The sequence below is a fragment of the Bubalus bubalis genome, chromosome 8 (assembly GCF_019923935.1).
Source record: "Bubalus bubalis isolate 160015118507 breed Murrah chromosome 8, NDDB_SH_1, whole genome shotgun sequence".
Lineage (NCBI taxonomy): Eukaryota > Metazoa > Chordata > Mammalia > Artiodactyla > Bovidae > Bubalus > Bubalus bubalis.
Window position 1 is genome coordinate 52,558,597 of NC_059164.1, and position 18,237 is coordinate 52,576,833.

The window sequence follows — 18,237 nt, forward strand, 5'->3', positions numbered from 1 at the left end:
ATAGGTGGTAGCATACTACAACAGATGCTCCCAAAAATGAAGTCTATGAAATTCCCCATGGTCTACATTTAATATCATGAATTTTCCTCAGCATTTTCTCTTCTTCCCAAATATTCACACATACTGACCTGTGTGTTAGGAACTCTTAAATTACTACTGCAACTAGATATTTGCTTGTAATTTTTTTCAGGTTAAAATGAATGGCTAAAAAGTGCCTAACAGAGCTTATCCTACAGTGAGACTAAGCACATCATCATCTTGTACTGGCTTTGGTAGAAGCAACCTCTATGTGATTTCAATTGTTTTCTTTCGAACCTGTAACTCAAAATGCCCTGAGCACCAGCACATATTAATACATTATATTCTACATTCTAGTACATGTATATATACATTCTAGTACATGCAGTTCTTCAACCTCAGTGATCTCAGCCTTGTTTAGAATCTTGACATTTACTTTGTGGGAGAAACTACTGGTTCAACAAGATGCATTTCTGTTCCTTCTTAGGCTACTGAACTGACTTCATTTCTTTTTCTTTTTTTTTTTTTTCATTTTTTAGTTTATATTGAAGTATAGTTGATTAAAAATGTTGTGTTAGTTTCAGGTGTGCAGAAATGTGATTCAGTTATACAAGGTTCTATTACTTTTCAAATTTTTGTTCTCATTTAGGCTTTTACAAAATATTGAGCAGAGTCCCCTGTGCTATACAATGGGTCCTTATTGGTTATCTGTTTTTAATGTGCACATGTCAATCCCAAATTCCCAATCTATACTTCTCTCCCACCCTTTCTCCTTGGTAACCATAAGTTCATTTTCTAAGTCTGTGTATCTGTTTCTGTTTTGGAAATAAGTTCATTTATACAGCTCAACTCCAGAAAAATAAATGACCCAATCAAAAAATGGGCCAAAGAACTAAATAGACATTTCTCCAAAGAAGACATACAGATGGCTAAGAAACACATGAAAAGATGCTCAACATCACTCATTATCAGAGAAATGCAAATCAAAACCACTATGAGGTACCATTTCACACCAGTCAGAATGGCTGCGATCCAAAAGTCTACAAGTAATAAATGCTGGAGAGGGTGTGGAGAAAAGGGAACCCTCTTACACTGTTGGTGGGAATGCAAACTAGTACAGCCACTATGGAGAACAGTGTGGAGATTCCTCAAAAAACTTGAAATAGACATGCCTTATGATCCAGCAATCCCACTGCTGGGCATACACACTGAGGAAACCAGAAGGGAAAGAGACACGAGTACCCCAATGTTCATCGCAGCACTGTTTATAATAGCCAGGACATGGAAGCAACCTAGATGTCCATCAGCAGATGAATGGATAAGAAAGCCGTGGTACATATACACAATGGAGTATTATTCAGCCATTAAAAAGAATGCATTTGAATCAGTTCTAATGAGGTGGATGAAACTGGAGCCTATTATACAGAGTGAAGTAAGCCAGAAAGAAAAACACCAATACAGTATACTAACGCATATATATGGAATTTAGAAAGATGGTAACAATAACCCTGTGTACGAGACAGCAAAAGAGACACTGATGTATAGAACAGTCTTATGGACTCTGTGGGAGAGGGAGAGGGTGGGAAGATTTGGGAGAATGGCATTGAAACATGTAAAATATCATGTATGAAATGAGTTGCCAGTCCAGGTTCGATGCACGATACTGGATGCTTGGGGCTGGTGCACTGGGACGACCCAGAGGGATGGAATGGGGAGGGAGGAGGGAGGAGGGTTCAGGATGGGGAACACATGTGTACCTGTGGCGGATTCATTTTGATATTTGGCAAATCTAATACAGTTATGTTAAGTTTAAAATAAAATTTAAAAAAAAAATAAATAAAATAAAATAAAATAAAATATGTGAAAAAAAAGCATCTAAAAAAAAAAAGAAAAAGAAAAATGATTACCACCTTAGCGTTAGTTAACACCTCTGTCATGTCACATAATTACCATTTCTTTTTCATGGTGAGAATATGTAAGAGCTACTCTCTTAGCAATTTTCAAGTATTAAAAAAAAACACTTAAAATAAAAAAAAAAAAGAAAAAAGAAATATCATATGATATTTGTGTTTCTCTGTCTGGCTTACTTCACTTAGTATGATAATTTCCAGGTCTATCGATGTTGCTGCAAATGGCATTATTTCCTTCTTTATGGTGGCTGAGTAATATTCCATTGTGCATATACACACACACCACACCTTCTTTATTCATTTATCTGTCAGTGGACATTTAGGTTGTTTCCATGTCTTGACTCTTGTAAGTAGAGTTGCTATGAACACTGGTGTGCATGTTTCTTCTCAAATTAGAGTTTTCTTTAGATATATGCCCAGAAGTGGGATTCCTGCATAATATGGTAGCTCTATTTTTAGTTTTTTTAAGAAACTTCCATACTTTTCTCCATCGTGGCTATACCAATTTACATTCTCACTACCAGCACAAGAGGGTTCCCTTTTCTCCACAACCACTGCAGCATTTGCTGTTTGTTGTTTGTAGCTTTTTTGATGATAGCCATTTTGACTGTGTGACATGATATCTCATTGTAGTTCTGAGTTCCATTTCTCTAATAATTAACAATCTTGAGCATCTTTTCATGTGCCTCTTGACCATCTGTTTGTCTTCTTTGGAGAAAGTCTATTTAGGTCTTCTGCCCAGTTTTTGATTGGATTTATTTATTTATTTATTTTTTGTATTGAGCCGCATGAGTTGTTTGTAAATTCTGGAGATTAATCTGTTGTTGTTTGCATCATTGTAAATATTTTCTCCTGTTCTGTGGATTGTCTTTTTGTTTTGCCAATGGTTCCCATTGCTGTACAAAAACTTTTGAATTTAATTAGGTTGCATTTTTTTCTTTTCATTCAGTTTGTTATTTTGTTTATTTTTTCATTCTGTTTTGCTTATTTTTATTTCCATTACTCTAGGAGACAGATGAAAAAAAGATCCCTGCAATTTATCTCAAAGAATGTTCTGTCTAGTTTTCCTCTATGAGATTTATTGTGTCTGATCTCACATTTAGGTCTTTAACCCATTTTGAGTTTATTTTTGTGTATGGTATTAAAGAATTGCTCCAAGTTCACTTTTTAATATGTAGCTGTCTCATTTTCCCAGTACCATTTATTGAAGAGACTGTCTTTCCTTCATTCTGTATTCTTGCCTCTTTTGTTATAGATTAATTGACCATAGGTGCATGGGTTTATTTCTTAGCTTTCTATCCCATTCCAATCATCTACATTTCTATTTTTTTGTACCAGTACTATACTATTTTAATGACTATAGCTTAGTAGTATAGTCTGAAGTCAAGAAGCCTGATTCACTCAGCTCTGGTTTCTTTCTCAACTTTGCTTTGGCTGTTTGGGATCTTTTGTGTTTCCATACAAGTTCTTAAATTATTTATTCTAGTTCTGTGGAAAATGCCATTTTGGTAATTTGATAGACATTGCATTGAATTTGTAAATTGCACTGAATAGTGTAGTCATTTTCATAATATTCATTTTTTTCAATCCAAGAACATGATATATGTTCCCATCTGTTTGTGTAATCTTCAATTTCATTCATCAGAGTCTTATAGTTTTTGGCATACAGGCCTTTTGCCTCCTTAGATAGGTTTATTCCTGTGTGTTTTATTCCTTTTGATGCAATGGCAAATGAGACTGTTTCTTTAATTTTTCTTTCATATCTTTTGTTGTTACTGTATAGAAATGCAACAGATGTCTATATATCAATTTTGTATCCTGCAACTTTACTGAATTCATTAATGAGCTCTCCTAGTTTTCTGGTAGCATCTTTAGAATTTTCTGTGTGTACAATCATGTCATCTGCAAACAGTGACTGTTTTTCTTCTTATTTTCCTATTTTGAGTCCTTTTTTTTTTCTTCTCTGATTGCCATGGTTAGAACTTCCAAAACTATGTTGAATTAAAGTGATGAGAGCAGGTACCCTTGTCTTGTTCCTGATCTTAGAGGAAATGCTTTCAGCTTTTCATCATTGAATATGATGTGATCTGTAAGTTTGTCAAGATAGCCTTTATTTTGTTGATATATTTTCCCTCTATGCTCACTTTCTGGACTATTTTTTTAATCATAAATGGGTGTTGAATTATGTCAAAAGCTTTTTCTACACCTATTGAGATGATTGTATAGCTTTTTTATTTTTCAACTTATTTTGTTGTGTTATATATCACACTAATTGATTTGCAGATATTGAAAAAGCCACACATGTTGAAGGTTTAACTAAGGTATATGAACAGAAGTGGTATGTGTCACTTGTAGGTGAGGCCCAGAAGATCTTCCTACATGAATTGCTCTGTGGTTTTCTGGAAACTCCTGTGACATATGAGACTGCATATTGAAGCTGGCAGAGAAACCATCAGCCTAAGTCCCTAGATGAAAATTTTGGGAGAATCCATTATTTTGTTCTCCCATTTGCCAACCTGAAGAGACATTGGAATGTTGTGTAAACAAATAAGTTTTGGTTGCTTTGAGTCATTGTATGTTGGGTCTGTGTATTACTGCAATATATGTTACAAAAGAGTACTTTTAAGTGATGTGTTTGGTTTTTCTCATGTACATACAATCTTATCTTATAAGCAGATTGTTATGCTAAATGAAAATATAGATGCATAGAGGCTCAAGGAATAGTAGTTAAGAGAATAAGTTTTCAAGGAATATTAATTACCCTTAGTAGTATGATCCTGGCTCAAAAGGAATTCTTAATAACTCACTTGTATAACAACTAGCTGTAAAATGAAAATCTTTTAGTCTGTTGGAATGTTAACAGGCTTCTAAACTAAATTCCCATGCTCAGTTTGAGTGGGTGACGTGTTAAGAAACTTCTTTATACATGTAGTTGAAAGTTTTTATTCCTGTTTTCTCAAATAAAACTTATACAGATGACACCACCCTTATGGCAGAAAGTGAAGAAGAACTAAAGAGCCTGTTGATGAAAGTGAAAGAGGAGAGTGAAAAAGTTGGCTTAAAGCTCAACATTCAGAAAACTAAGATCATAGCATCTGGTCCCATCACTTCATGGCAAATAGATTGGGGAAACAGTGGAAACAGTGGCAGACTTTATTTTTCTGGGTTCCAAAATCACTGCAGATGGTGACTGCAGCAATGAAATTAAAAGACACTTGCTCCTTGGAAGAAAAGCTATGACCAACCTAGACAGCATATTAAAAAGCAGAGACATTACTTTGCCAACAAAGGTCCGTCTAGTCAAGGCTATGGTTTTTTTCAGTAGTCATGTATGGATGTGAGAGTTGGACTGTGAAGAAGGCTGAGCGTTGAAGAATTGATGCTTTTGAAGTGTGGTGTTGGAGAAGACTCTTGAGAGTCCCTTGGACTACAAGGAGATCCAACCAGTCCATCCTAAAGGAGATCAGTCCTGGGTGTTCATTGGAGGGACTGACGTTGAAGCTGAAACTCCAATACTTTGGCCACCTGATGCGAAGAACTGACTCATTTGAAAAGACTGATGCTGGGAAAGATTGAAGGCAGGAGGAGAAGGGGATGACAGATGATGAGATGGTTAGATGGCATCACCAACACAGTGGACATGGGTTTGGGTGGACTCTGGGAGTTGGTGATGGACAGGGAGGCCTGGTGTGCTGTGGTTCATGGGGTCACAAAGTCAGACACAACTGAGCGACTGATCTGAACTGAACTGAATGGTGGCAGAGTTCTAAGTTGTCCTTTAATTACCTCAGTTCCTTGAATTCCTATCCATGTGCAATTACCTTCTCCTTGAGTGTGGGCTGCATATAGTGACTTGCTTCTAACCAGTAGAATACAGCAGAAGTAATGGGATGTCACTTCCATGATCGGATTGCAAAAATTTATGACTTCCATCTTGCTAGCACACTTATTCTCTTATTTGACTTTCAAATTCAGAAGAAGCAAGATGCCATGTCAGAGAGTCCCATACCTCAAGCGATTAATTGAGAATATGCTCTAACCAAAATCAGCAGGGTACTGAGGCCCTAAGTCCAATATGTCTGAGAAATCGAATTTTTTAAAAAAGGCCAAGTGAATGTAGTAGATCCTTCCCCAGTCAAGGCTTCAGGTGAAACCGGAGACCCTGGACTGACCCCTTAGTTGTGAGAGAATGTAAGTCAGAGGATCCATTTAAGCTCTACCCAGATTCCTGGTCCCTGAAACAGAGATAATAAATGTGTATTGAAGTTGCTCAATTTGGGGGTAATTTCTTATGCAAACAACAGGTAATTAGTATATATGGGGGTATTAACAGGCCTTTGGACTAAATTTCATTAATCGGTCAAAATAGCTTGTTCCTCAGATAACTTTCTTCAACATTCGCAGTTGAAATGATCATCCCTCTGGCTTTATTTTTTCTGGAGAAAGTGTATGGGTATTCATATATGACATTTTAATGTATATTATAATACTTTTCATGCCAGTTTTATATTAGAATATAGGCCTCTTGAAGGGAATGATGATATCTTACCTATGGTCTTTCTGTCTTCTGTGGTTTGGGTCCAATATGTAAATGTGTGTGTTCTTAGTCACTCAGTCATGTCCAAATCTTTGTGACCCTATGGGCTGTAGCCCGCCAGGCTCCTTTGTCCATGAGGATTCTCCAGGCAAGAATACTGGAATGGGTTGCCGTGCCCTCCTCCAGGGGATCTTCCCAACCCAGAAATTGAACCTGGATCTCCTGCATTGCAGGCAGATTCTTTACTAGCTGAACTACCAGGGAAGCCAATATGTAACTGGTATTCAGTAAATGCTGAGTACCAATGCTAAATAATAATAAATAAATACCAATAAATGCTGAAATAATTGAACTTTCTACTATTTTAGAAATCTGCATTTACAACTGATTTAGATACTACACATTTCCTCTTCTAATAAAAAGTACCTCATTTCTGTCAAATTATGGACAGTTTATTTTTCTTTTGCAGTTAAATTTATTTTCAAATATATTCTAGAATCATCAATTGTATATTTTTACAATGTTACTAAATTTGTGTTTAGCATAATTTTCTAGGAAAATATTCATGGAGCTTTTTCTTACTTAGATTCAACAGAGGATTAATTAAAAAAACATGATTCAGATTCACTAACTAAATGCAATTTCTTTTTTCCCCAAAGTAGCAATATAAAAAGCTTTATGATTTATAATATATATATATAAACATTTTATAAAAATGTATAGAAATATTTAAGGATCTAGGAATCAGTTTCAAGGTAAACTAAAAGTGAAATCTTTAAAAATTTATGGTATAGATATATAAATAACCAAAGGTAGTTAATAATAGAATTATGTATATGTGTTTGTACATGACATATATTTTTATGAATATATATAAAATATATAAGATGAGTTAGAAAAATTAAAATCTTACTTCTAAATAATAAAGGGATTCTTTTTTTATATTTGCTTTGCATTTCATGTTAAATTTTATTAAAACATATTTTAAATCTTTCATTTTAGTATCTATTTTTGTCTAATTATAATCTTTTATCACAATAATAGAGGATAAGAAACTTTTTAAGCACATAAAAATAATGACATTTTGATGAAATTCAGTTGAGCAATAATTTTATCAAATAATATATTTCTTTTAAAAAGTACTAGTAAGGAAAATACACAAATTGGATAGCATAGAAAGAAAAATGTCATCTTAAATCATTTGTCCTACCTTTCACGTAACTATGAGCAATTCTACACTTATACATGTGTTGATATAAGCTTGAAATACATACAATATGGGAAGAATAAACTTGTCAATACATTATGGCAGTTAATTTATGACAGATATTCATACTATTTCTGTAGATATAAAAAATGTGTATAAATAATGTATAGATGCTAAAACAGGGAAATTATAAAAGAAAAGGCTAGAAATCATGCTTCCAAATGAATGATATTCTTTTTGTATTAATTCTCATTCATATGAATCTTACCATAGTCCAAATTAGATGAATGTATGAGTTGCAAAAATGTTGCAAAATTGTAACAATGTCACTGTTGTAAAAATGTCAGTTTTCAAAACAATTTTGAAATGCCTGTTTTGATACTATATGAGTCACTCAGTAAGTGCCATAAGACATTAGATCCTCCTTTGTGAATAATCAAACCTACTCGGCATTGATCAAATTTTGCCAAGATTAAGGAAGGCATTAACATAAAAGTGCCATAGCTTCTTAAGGCAATTTCAGAAGATAAGTTAAAAAACTTTATTGAACAGTGGTATAATTATTGAAATAAAGTCTAATAGCCTTCCATGACAATTGTTCCATGGAAGACAGAATTGCTTTTTTGATTGTATACATATCAGTATTTTTGCTTAAAACATTCTGACAATATTTTTCCATCTCTACTTGCTTGTATAGAACTATATAATAGATACATGTAGGCATAAATTTATTTATTTGGTTGCTTCACAGATCAATTCTATCATACTCTCTCCAAAAGTTGTTTGAATACTAAATTTAAATATTAATCATAGAAATCATTAGCAGATATTTGAATATATAACTTTCAAAAATAAAATAATTTGAACTTATCCCTACTGCTAGAGGAAGAGAATCTTTAAATAAAGTGTCATTGAAAGGCAATAAAGAAGAGAGAAAATTTAATAATATCTCATCTATTCCATTTTAGAGATGAGAAGATTAGGACTTAGAGGAATTAAAAGATTTTCACAGAGAAAATAAAATCTTCTGGATGTAGAAGATATCAAAGTGACATGATCTTTTGGACCACAGAAGTAGTAACTAAATTCCTTAGGTTTCTATTAGATGACATAAGAAGGGTGAAAATCAATGCTAATGTTTTGGGACTTACATATATCAAGTTATCCTAAGATATTAACTTTGTCATTGTTTTGATGTTTAGAATATTTTATTGCATTTAGCAACTAGCACAAAATGAAAAGTGCTAAATGCTTACTCTTCACATTTTAATTGCTACAACCCTTACTTTTCCAAGCAGTCAGTATACCTGGGCAATCTGAGCTGACAGCCTTATCACTAGGCTTTCTTTCTCCTGTACATGCTAAAGAAAACAGTAAGATGTCCTTTCTTTTAATGAAAAATTCCAAGAATCCAACTTTTCCATTTTCTGATGACATTTGGTAACTCCTCTCAGAACAAATAAATTTGAAGAGGTATTATTTATATAACAGGAATTCCAAACACATTCTAATTACCTTTTGAATTGCACAAAAGGTAATCACACACTCTTTCCTTTTCCTGTAAACCACTTTTAATTGACTGGGTACAGAACCAATAACTCAGAGCTTATTAGCAAATATAAACAAGCAATAGCACTAAATGGGGAAGCAGGAGATGGCATCTAGTGAGGGAAATAATTGCAATATTGGCTTATGTTCATTTGAGCCCTTGTACAAAGGCTTACCAAGAATGCATGATACAGGGAGCAGGATCGAATGTGTGTTGTTCTAGATGGAATTCCTTCCTTTCATTTCCTTTTCTGATGTTTCTCTTCCATTTTTTCTTCTATACATGAAACCTATATTTTTTGGCCCAAGTCAGCTGGAATTACAATCAAAAGGCACAGTTCAAATAATAAGAAAATTATCTTGGTATAAATTTTTTCCAGCAGAATTCTGGGAATGCCAGCTCATTTCTGGGTTCCTTCCACTATCAGTAATGCTTTCAACAATAAGACAGGTAACTAAAGGTACAAACCTTACAGCTGGCTGCCTGAGTTAGTTTAGTTTCAGTCCTTAGCAAATGTGCATGTTCTAAACCTCTCTCTGTCACAGTCTCCTTAAGTATACAATGATACAGATTTAACAATAATAAAACAATCTTACATCATGGAATTCCTGTGAGGATGAGTTAATGCACATAAAACACTTAGATTAATGCTTATGACAGAGTAAGAACCAGAAAATGTTAGCAGTTGTTATTGTTGTTGACATTTTTTCTATATACTTATACATTCTGAGTGTGTTTCATGTATACTTCTGTTAGCTGCGCATCTCCTTATTTTGGACTGTATCTCTTTAGGGACTTTCTTGATAGATCAGTTGGTAAAGAATCCACCTGCAATGCAGGAGACCCTGGTTTGATTCCTGGGTTGGAGAGATCTGCTGGAGAAGGGATAGGCTACCCACTCCAGTATTCTTGGGCTTCCCTTGTGGCTCAGCTGGTAAAGAATCTACCTGCAATGTGGGAGACCTGGGTTTGATCCCTGGGTTGGAAAGATCCCCTGGAGAAGGGAAAGGCTATCCGCTCCAGTATTCTGGCCTGGAGAATTTCATGAACTGTACAGTCCATGGAGTCACAAAGAGTAGGACACAACTGAGCGACTTTCACTTTGACTTTCATATCTCTTTTATACCATTAGTTTAACTTAATATTTCAACTTCTTTAACTCCCCATACAGTATGATCCCTGCTACTGTGTCACAGTCCAATTCCCCTCTGACATCTCACCAACTAGGATTCAGCTAATAAACCTCAACTTGTTTCTTCTCTCAAAGTAGTTTCTTCTTCTGTTTGGGGCACTGCACAGTGTGTCAGGACTGAGCTGTGACTCCAGAATACTTAGCTATTATCTTTATTGTGAGATGTTAAGATGTTCACATCGGAGAAGGCAATGGCACCCCACTCCAGTACTCTTGCCTGGAAAATCCCATGGATGGAGGAGCCTGGAAGGCTGCAGTCCATGGTGTCACTGAGGGTCAGACACGACTGAGCGACTTCACTTTCACTTTTCACTTTCACGCATTGGAGAAGGAAATGGCAGCCCACTCCAGTGTTCTTGCCTGGAGAATCCCAGGGACGGGGGAGCCTGTTGGGCTGCCGTTTATGGGGTCGCACAGAGTCGGACACGACTGAAGCAACTTAGCAAGATGTTCACATAGAGAGCTTAGTGGGACAGGTGTACAAATCCCTGATTTCCCATTTTGACTAAACTGAGTCTGACTGCTATTAAAGCTTTTAAAAGAAAAAACAAATAGAAGGTCATATGTATGCACAATCCATATCTGCTGACAACTCCTTCTATAAGTCAGTTTTGTCCTATATTTCTACTTGTAAATAAATCATATACGATTATCAAATCATTTCTTTTCACATGAAAAGTGTCTATGTGCTTAGTTTTACTGCAGAGAACAGCTTGTCCTTCCTCATAGAAGTGTTGTGAGAGTTAAACAGTTTAAGGTATAAAAGCCTCTATTATATAGCTACTAGAACTCCTCAAGATGTCATTTCAGAAGTTTAAGATCTCAGTATGGCAAAAAATATTTTGGAATGAAGGTTTGAAAATTCACATTCACAAGCTTTTTTTTATTGAAGTATGGTTGAATCACATCCATAAGGTTTTAAACAGTTCAACCTATTAAGTTTGTAGTGAAGTGCCCTAATTACAATTTGGAATGGTCAGATTATGAAATATATACCCAAATAATAGCATTTACATGCAAGTTATATTTTTTAAAAATACTTAACTTTCTTCAGTTTTGCTTTCAGTTTGGAGCTTTGACTCTTGAAAAATATTTTTCAAAGACATGTGACAATGAGTTGTTTTGTGACCTTTATAAATTTATTTTATTATTACAATCTCTAGCTTATCTCCCATCCATACATATACAAAGATGAACACACATTCTAACATAGAGCTGTGCTATTCTTCTGTATTATTATTAGCTACAATCATAATTTTGTAACTGCAGCATTTGTAGATTTTTTTCCTGTCTTTGTCCAACATAAATAATTTTCTCTTACTGATAGTCTCAGAGTACTACAATACAAGTTTTAAGTAATCCTAGTTCTACTTCCTATATCCATGATTCTGTGGCATAACAATTGTATTTTATTAAAAAAAATCACCTTTCTGGGAAACTGAAAACACTTATGAATGATAATACACTTTTCTATTTGTAAAACAAACCTTGAAAGTCTCTAAAGCCTGGAGTTCTAGCAATTATTAGATCACAGTTACACTTTGTCAAGACTAAATGTCTTACATCCTTGCTGGAAGAGAGGAAAACCCTGGGATTACAATGTATTTGAACAAGAAGGTGCTAACTTTGCATTATTTTCCATTCTTCTTCCTGTCTTTGTCAGGAGGATGGATCCATGCTGTGCTATTCTCTATTCTGGTTGCCACCTTTGTCATGAGAATGAGACACCAGAATCAGAGTGTTTCCTGTGAGATATAATAGCATGCTTTCCTGCTCACACCTCTCAGGATGTTGTATTTCATTAGGTTAGAGCCTCTGAATCCCTTAGAGCATCTGCTCAACATTCATCATTCATGCAAGGTGTCCTTTTTGCTTGCCTTCCTTGTAAAAGTATTTGATAATCTTGGTCAGTTGTATAGCCCTCTCTTTCTCAAATAGAACTCTTAAAAAACTGTTATAATTTTTTTTTCATTATCAGGTCAAACAAATGTCTGTTACAATTTGTGGTATATATTAATAGAAACATACACATGATTTAATTGTTTTTAAGAATACCTATCACTTAAAAATATTTCAGTGATCCAGTTACACATAGGCGTATACAGGAAGTAGCTGCTGTTTTTAGGAGAAGAGATGGTAAAATGAGCACTTAAAAAGAGCTTATTCCCTTGAAGATATATTTATTTTGTATTTAGAAAATTTCACCTTTAAAATTTTCACTTTGTTTGGGCACCTATTTTTAAATTACTCTTAAATTTGTCTTAGCTTTATCCAGGCTAAGTTGTAAATACTGCATTGTATTTTAAAACCATACTTTGGGCACACATGTGAAAAGAAACTTGCAGATATACATCCAAGTAAATACTTTTTTTTTTTTTTACAAATGTTGAAAACTATTGAGTCAGTATTGTCAGAGGAGTGTGTAATTTCCTCGATTCTGTCTCATCACAACAAAAATTTGAAGCTAAGGACCAGTGTTACAACCCTTGGATGGACCAGTGTTACAGCCCTCGAACAGACCAGTGTTACAGCTCTCAGATGAACCAGTGTTACAGCTCTGTGTTACAGCTCAGTTTTGTTTAGAAAATTAAGGAAAATACATCCTCGAGGTGTGAGGGCATGCCGACCCAAAAGACCAAAAGATGCGAAGAGAAGAGAGAGACATCCCTGGCCCTTTGGCTCCTCTTTTTATATGTTTTTTCTCCTCCCCCTGGACCTGCCCTATGTAAATTGGGCTAGCCAAGAGTGCTATTTGTTTTACCTGAGGTCCTCACTCTGGTCTTGGGGCATTTCTTTGTTCTATTTTCACGGGCTTTTCCTTCCCTTGTCTTTTAGCCACTGCCATTCTGGACTCTCTTTTACTATTCTAACTACCTAACAGTATGATAGAGCTCTCTATGAAGTTACATTTCTCAGTACAGACAGAATTTCAGACCCATACAGGGTGAGGGAAGAGAACAGGATAAGCAGTACAAGAAGATGACATGTTTAGTCTCACTGTAAGATAAGCTCTATTGGGAACTTTTCAGTCATTCATTTTAACCTGGAAAAAACTACAAATAAATATCTAGTTGCAACCCACTCCAGTACTCTTGCCTGGAGAATCTCATGGACTCAGGAGCCTGGTAGGCTGTAGTCCATGGGATCGCTAAGAGTCGCACACGACTGAGCGACTTCACTTTCATTTTTCACTTTAATGCATTGGAGAAGGCAATGGCAACCCACTCCAGTACTCTTGCCTGGAGAATCCCATGGACGCAGGAGCCTGGTGGGCTGCCGTCTACGGGGTCATACAGAGTGGGACACGACTGAAGTGACTTAGCAGCAGCAGCAGCAGCAGCAGCAGCGATAGTAATTTAAAAGTTCCTGACACACAGGTCAGTTATATGTGAAAATTTGGGAGCCTAACATAAAAATGCTTTCAACTCCATTATTTATTCACTTCCATTGGGTGCCAGGTTAGCCTAAAAGAAGTGGGAATAGCCAAATTCTGATTTTATTACCTACAAAACTGAAGTGATTGAGATTTGAGATACAATGTGCTTGTGCCTCAAGACTCGAGAATGAATATCTTTAGCAGAACTTGCAGGCTGGTGAGTTGTGAAGTCATTCTCATACCGAAAGTTATTTTTGAAGGGTGGTTATGTACCTTAGTGGAGGCAACTGATCCTTTACTCTAGCTCACATCAGAAGGTTAGAGCCCTTTAAAAGCTGTTATGAGCCCTTTCAAAACTTCTAGCTTTCAAAGATCCCTTGCAAAGCTTCTAGCTCAAAGTTTTGCCAATAGCCAGTGTTGAGAGAGCTTCATACCCAGGGGCTCTGAGGATCCAGTCTTAATCTCAGGGCTAACAGGTCATTCGTTCACTTCAAGATCAGAGCTTCCCCAAAAGTGGGGCAGCCATCCTTCCCTGGGGTGTATATGGTTGGGACTAGTTCTAGAGACTGGGGTCAAGACAAACTGTCCAGCTTCTTTGCAGAGCCACCAACAGTAGTCTCTTAAAGCTACTCAGAGCATAACTCCACAGATACTTTGTTTCCCTAGGATATTGGAACTTGCTACCCAGATATTTAATTACCTGAGGGACACGACTCCAGTTATTCTTCTAAGAACAGGAAGGATCATCTAAAGGTAATTTGATTTTTATATTTACGTAGCTAGAAGAGACCATTAGATCACTCTTTGTCAGAGGTATAAAGAAAATAAAAGGTAGCCTTTCTTCCTAAAAGCCATTTGTTTGAAATGTATGCATATGTCTGTGTGGTTACCGGATTACAGTCTGTTCTGTACTAGCTGTAAATTCCGCTAGCGCGCCTCCCTTGTTTCTCTGCTTTCTATTGTGTCTCCCATGTCTAACACAGAACCTGACACAGAGATGAACTAACAAATATTTGTGGAATTAACAAATGAATGAATCTACTCAAGGTGATGTTTTTCCCTTGCTATGTTGTGAAGTATTTGGTACCATCTCTAATATCCAGCTAATTTCTATTGTGGTACTCTTCCTGGTATCACTTCCTAGAAGCAGAAAGCTATTCAAGACTCAGATTTATTCAACCTGTGAATAAATACTTTAGGAGATAATGTGACAAGTCTATTTTTAAATCAAATAGACCCGTCAGTATTTATTACAGCATATCCAATTGTGTTCCCCAAAATACCAGTTCTCTAGGATTTGCTAGATAACATGTGGAAAAAAATGAAACTTATGTGAATTTAGAACCACTGAGACAAACAAGTTTCTTTATGAAAGTACTTTCCATAGCCGTTGGCAAAGTATTAGTATACTGGAATATAGTATGCTGGTATCTCAAACTTATTTGACCAGGGAGTTTTATTTTTATAGCAACTTTCCTAATGCTTATTATACTCCATGTTGTAATATTAGATTTGAAAACATTTAAAAATTTCTCTTTTTTTTCATCCTTTTTTCTTTATTCTGCTCCTTGGCAGTTACTACTTTATTCTGTCTTCCTGCCCACTTATCCATTCTTCTGCTTAAATTCCAGAAAATTAGTGTAAAGCAATTGATTATGATATGATAGAAATTTGTACATTTTAAAGGTTTCCAAAATATGAAGTCTTATTTTCAATCAGATTGTGAGCCAGAGAGTGATTAAATCTTCCTCATCCTTGTTGCAAACATCCTAGCATTTTCTACTACTTGGCACAGAGCAAATGTTCACTAAGTATTTGTTTAATAAATGAGGCAATGAGAGCTATATTATACTAAAGTGTTTGCTATATTGAATGTAATAATTATTCTGAATTAGCAATACCTTTTGACAGTCTGAGACTATTAATATATGCCAATGGAAAGATGTGTTGTTAAAAGTTTTAAAAAATTGTCAAGTCAGGAAGAAAAATGTGTATGCACATTTTTTTTTCCTACAGAAAAGGAAAGAGTAGAATAAATTTATTGTACCAAACTGTACTGACAAGTATCATTTTAAAAATAATCAATGTATAAAAGAATAATAATACAGAATTTTGACAAAGAAGTAGGATAGGCCTCTCTGGAGATTCTATACTGTCTTAATTTACATAAACCAGATTCTTAATAGTATTAATATATTTTCCTATGGAATAATTTAGCAAATTTGGCTTATTAGTTTTTGTTCAGTTCTATGGAGTTTACCATGCTGACATAGCTCTCTTTAATGACTGGCAAAATTTCAGATATTAGGTTGTTACATTCTTCAGATTAGACCCAGGAGCTACCCATCGCTGGTTGGGAAAATATACCTACACAGTGTTGAACCAGATCACAGTAAGGACTATCACTTCCCAATAATCAGTATCAAATGTGGAGTCAGGAAATGATTATGGCAAGAACTTACTAATTATGTTTATAAAGTTTGTCCTCCAAAATTTGGGAATGCATCTAAACATCCCTAATTTTACTTAATATACAGCAACAGTGTGCTAAATATAGGTGTTGAAAGATTTAGCAGGAATATCATTCATAAGCTGCTGATTTTTCATTTTGGAGATTGTAATAAGCAAAAAAGATCCCAAGTATCCTATGTTGCCTCAGTGAGTTGTTAAGGACAAATGTAGTTATATTTAAATACTTTGTATAATGTGCTATACAAATAAGGTTTTTTAGAATGAATTCATATAGATGGTTACTGGATGCTTTATATTTATAAGCTATGCACTATATTCTGTGGGAGAAGGGTAATTTATCTATCTATTGCTTTTCTTTTTTCCCAAGGGACATCTAAGGCTTTGACTTCTGCTTTAATCCTCTTTGAAGCATAAACGTGGGGAATATTGTAGTGTGTGCCATATGCAAGATAAATCAGATTCCTACTGGGGTGATATATAATGAATGAATTATGCACCTATATTTGGGGTGTCTAAACTGTTCACTGAATAACCTGTAAATGATGAGTAGTCAGCTACATCACAGATGGGATTTAGTTCCACACCTCTGAGAGGGTTATGAAACTAGCAAGATAGAAAAGCTGATGGGACCCTGAAGCTGATGGCTTCTGTGAGCCAAAGCGGTCACTATCCATTAGACTTCATCCTTTGATTTCACATACATCCCAACTTGGAGAAATTGGGTCATTGTGCAGCTATTTCTGGGAGTCATGAGCCTCTGCTCTGTGTTTCCTGTGCATGCTGGGTTGTCTATTTTGTGTGCTTTCTTAGAACCTGTGCAAAGACAACTCACTGAATAAAGCCTATTTTGTCTCAATTTTAATGAAGAGTTCAACCTCAAGACCACTGTTGTTGGTCAAGCAAAGTGAATATTGTCCTGTGAAAAGATCTAAAATATGGTTGTTTAAAAATGTTCCCTTTAAAGTTTCAGCTGAACTTCTGGTATTCTAGGATTTAATAAAGACGAGTGTAATATTCAGGCATTAGTTTCCTAGGGCTCTTGTAACAAATCGGGTAGTTTATAACAACAAAACATCATGGTCGTCTGCCTCTTCTGGAGGCCAGAAATCTAATATGAAGGTATTGGCAGGGCCATGCTCCCCCTTAAGACTTTAGAGGAGGATTCTTCCTTGTTTTGTTCCCATCTTCTGTTGGTTATGGGCAATCCTTGGCATTCTTTGGCTTGTATATGGATCCTTCCGACTTCTGTTTTCTTCTTCACATGACATTCTTCTGTGAGTGTGCTGCCTGTGTTCAAATGTCCATTTTCTTATAAGGACACATATCATTGTGTTAGGGTGAGCCTAATCTTTGTATGAGCTCATCTTAACTTGATTTCATCTGCAAAGACTCTATTTGTAAATATGCTCCAATTCATAGGTTCCTGGGGTTAGGACTTGAGCATATCTTTTTAGGAGTACCCAATTGAATTCATAATGATTCATCATACAATGAATTTCAGTCACAACCCTTTTAGCATTGTTTTATCCTTAATTGCTTGAAGTATTTATTCATTTAAAAATATTTATTGAGCAGGATACATTTTTAGGTGCTTTTAACAAAGTAGTAAATAAAACAGACATTTGCTCTTACCTTCATGGAGCTTGTATTCTAATAAAGGTGCATAGGAATTATATAAATAACTAGACAGAGAATTTGTTAAATAGTGATGTGTTAGAGAAAATAATAAAGCAAAGAAGAAAGACCAAGGCATGCCAGAAAGAGCTTTCTATTTTATATAGAGTGATGGGAAAAAGTGCCACCAATAAGACACTCTTTGAATGAGGTAAGAGATCATGAGAGTTGTGAGCAGAGGAAAGACAAGATTTGAATTATATTTTAAACAGATAATGAGGCTTTTATAGGAATAGAGTACAGGAGGGCACAGAGACTATACTTATTAGAAGACAAGTACCCTATCCCACCCTACGGTGAAA

The 18,237-nt window shown here is 35.4% G+C and overlaps 1 long non-coding RNA gene across 1 annotated transcript in view; it reads left to right on the forward strand.

Annotated features, from left to right (window-relative positions):
• The window catches only part of LOC123334711, a 228,860-nt gene that overhangs the window by 107,287 nt on the left and 103,336 nt on the right, over positions 1-18,237 (forward strand). Inside the window, exon 2 of the long non-coding RNA XR_006552766.2 lies at positions 14,456-14,542. This is a non-coding gene — a long non-coding RNA (uncharacterized LOC123334711). The remainder of the gene's footprint in view (positions 1-14,455; positions 14,543-18,237) is intronic.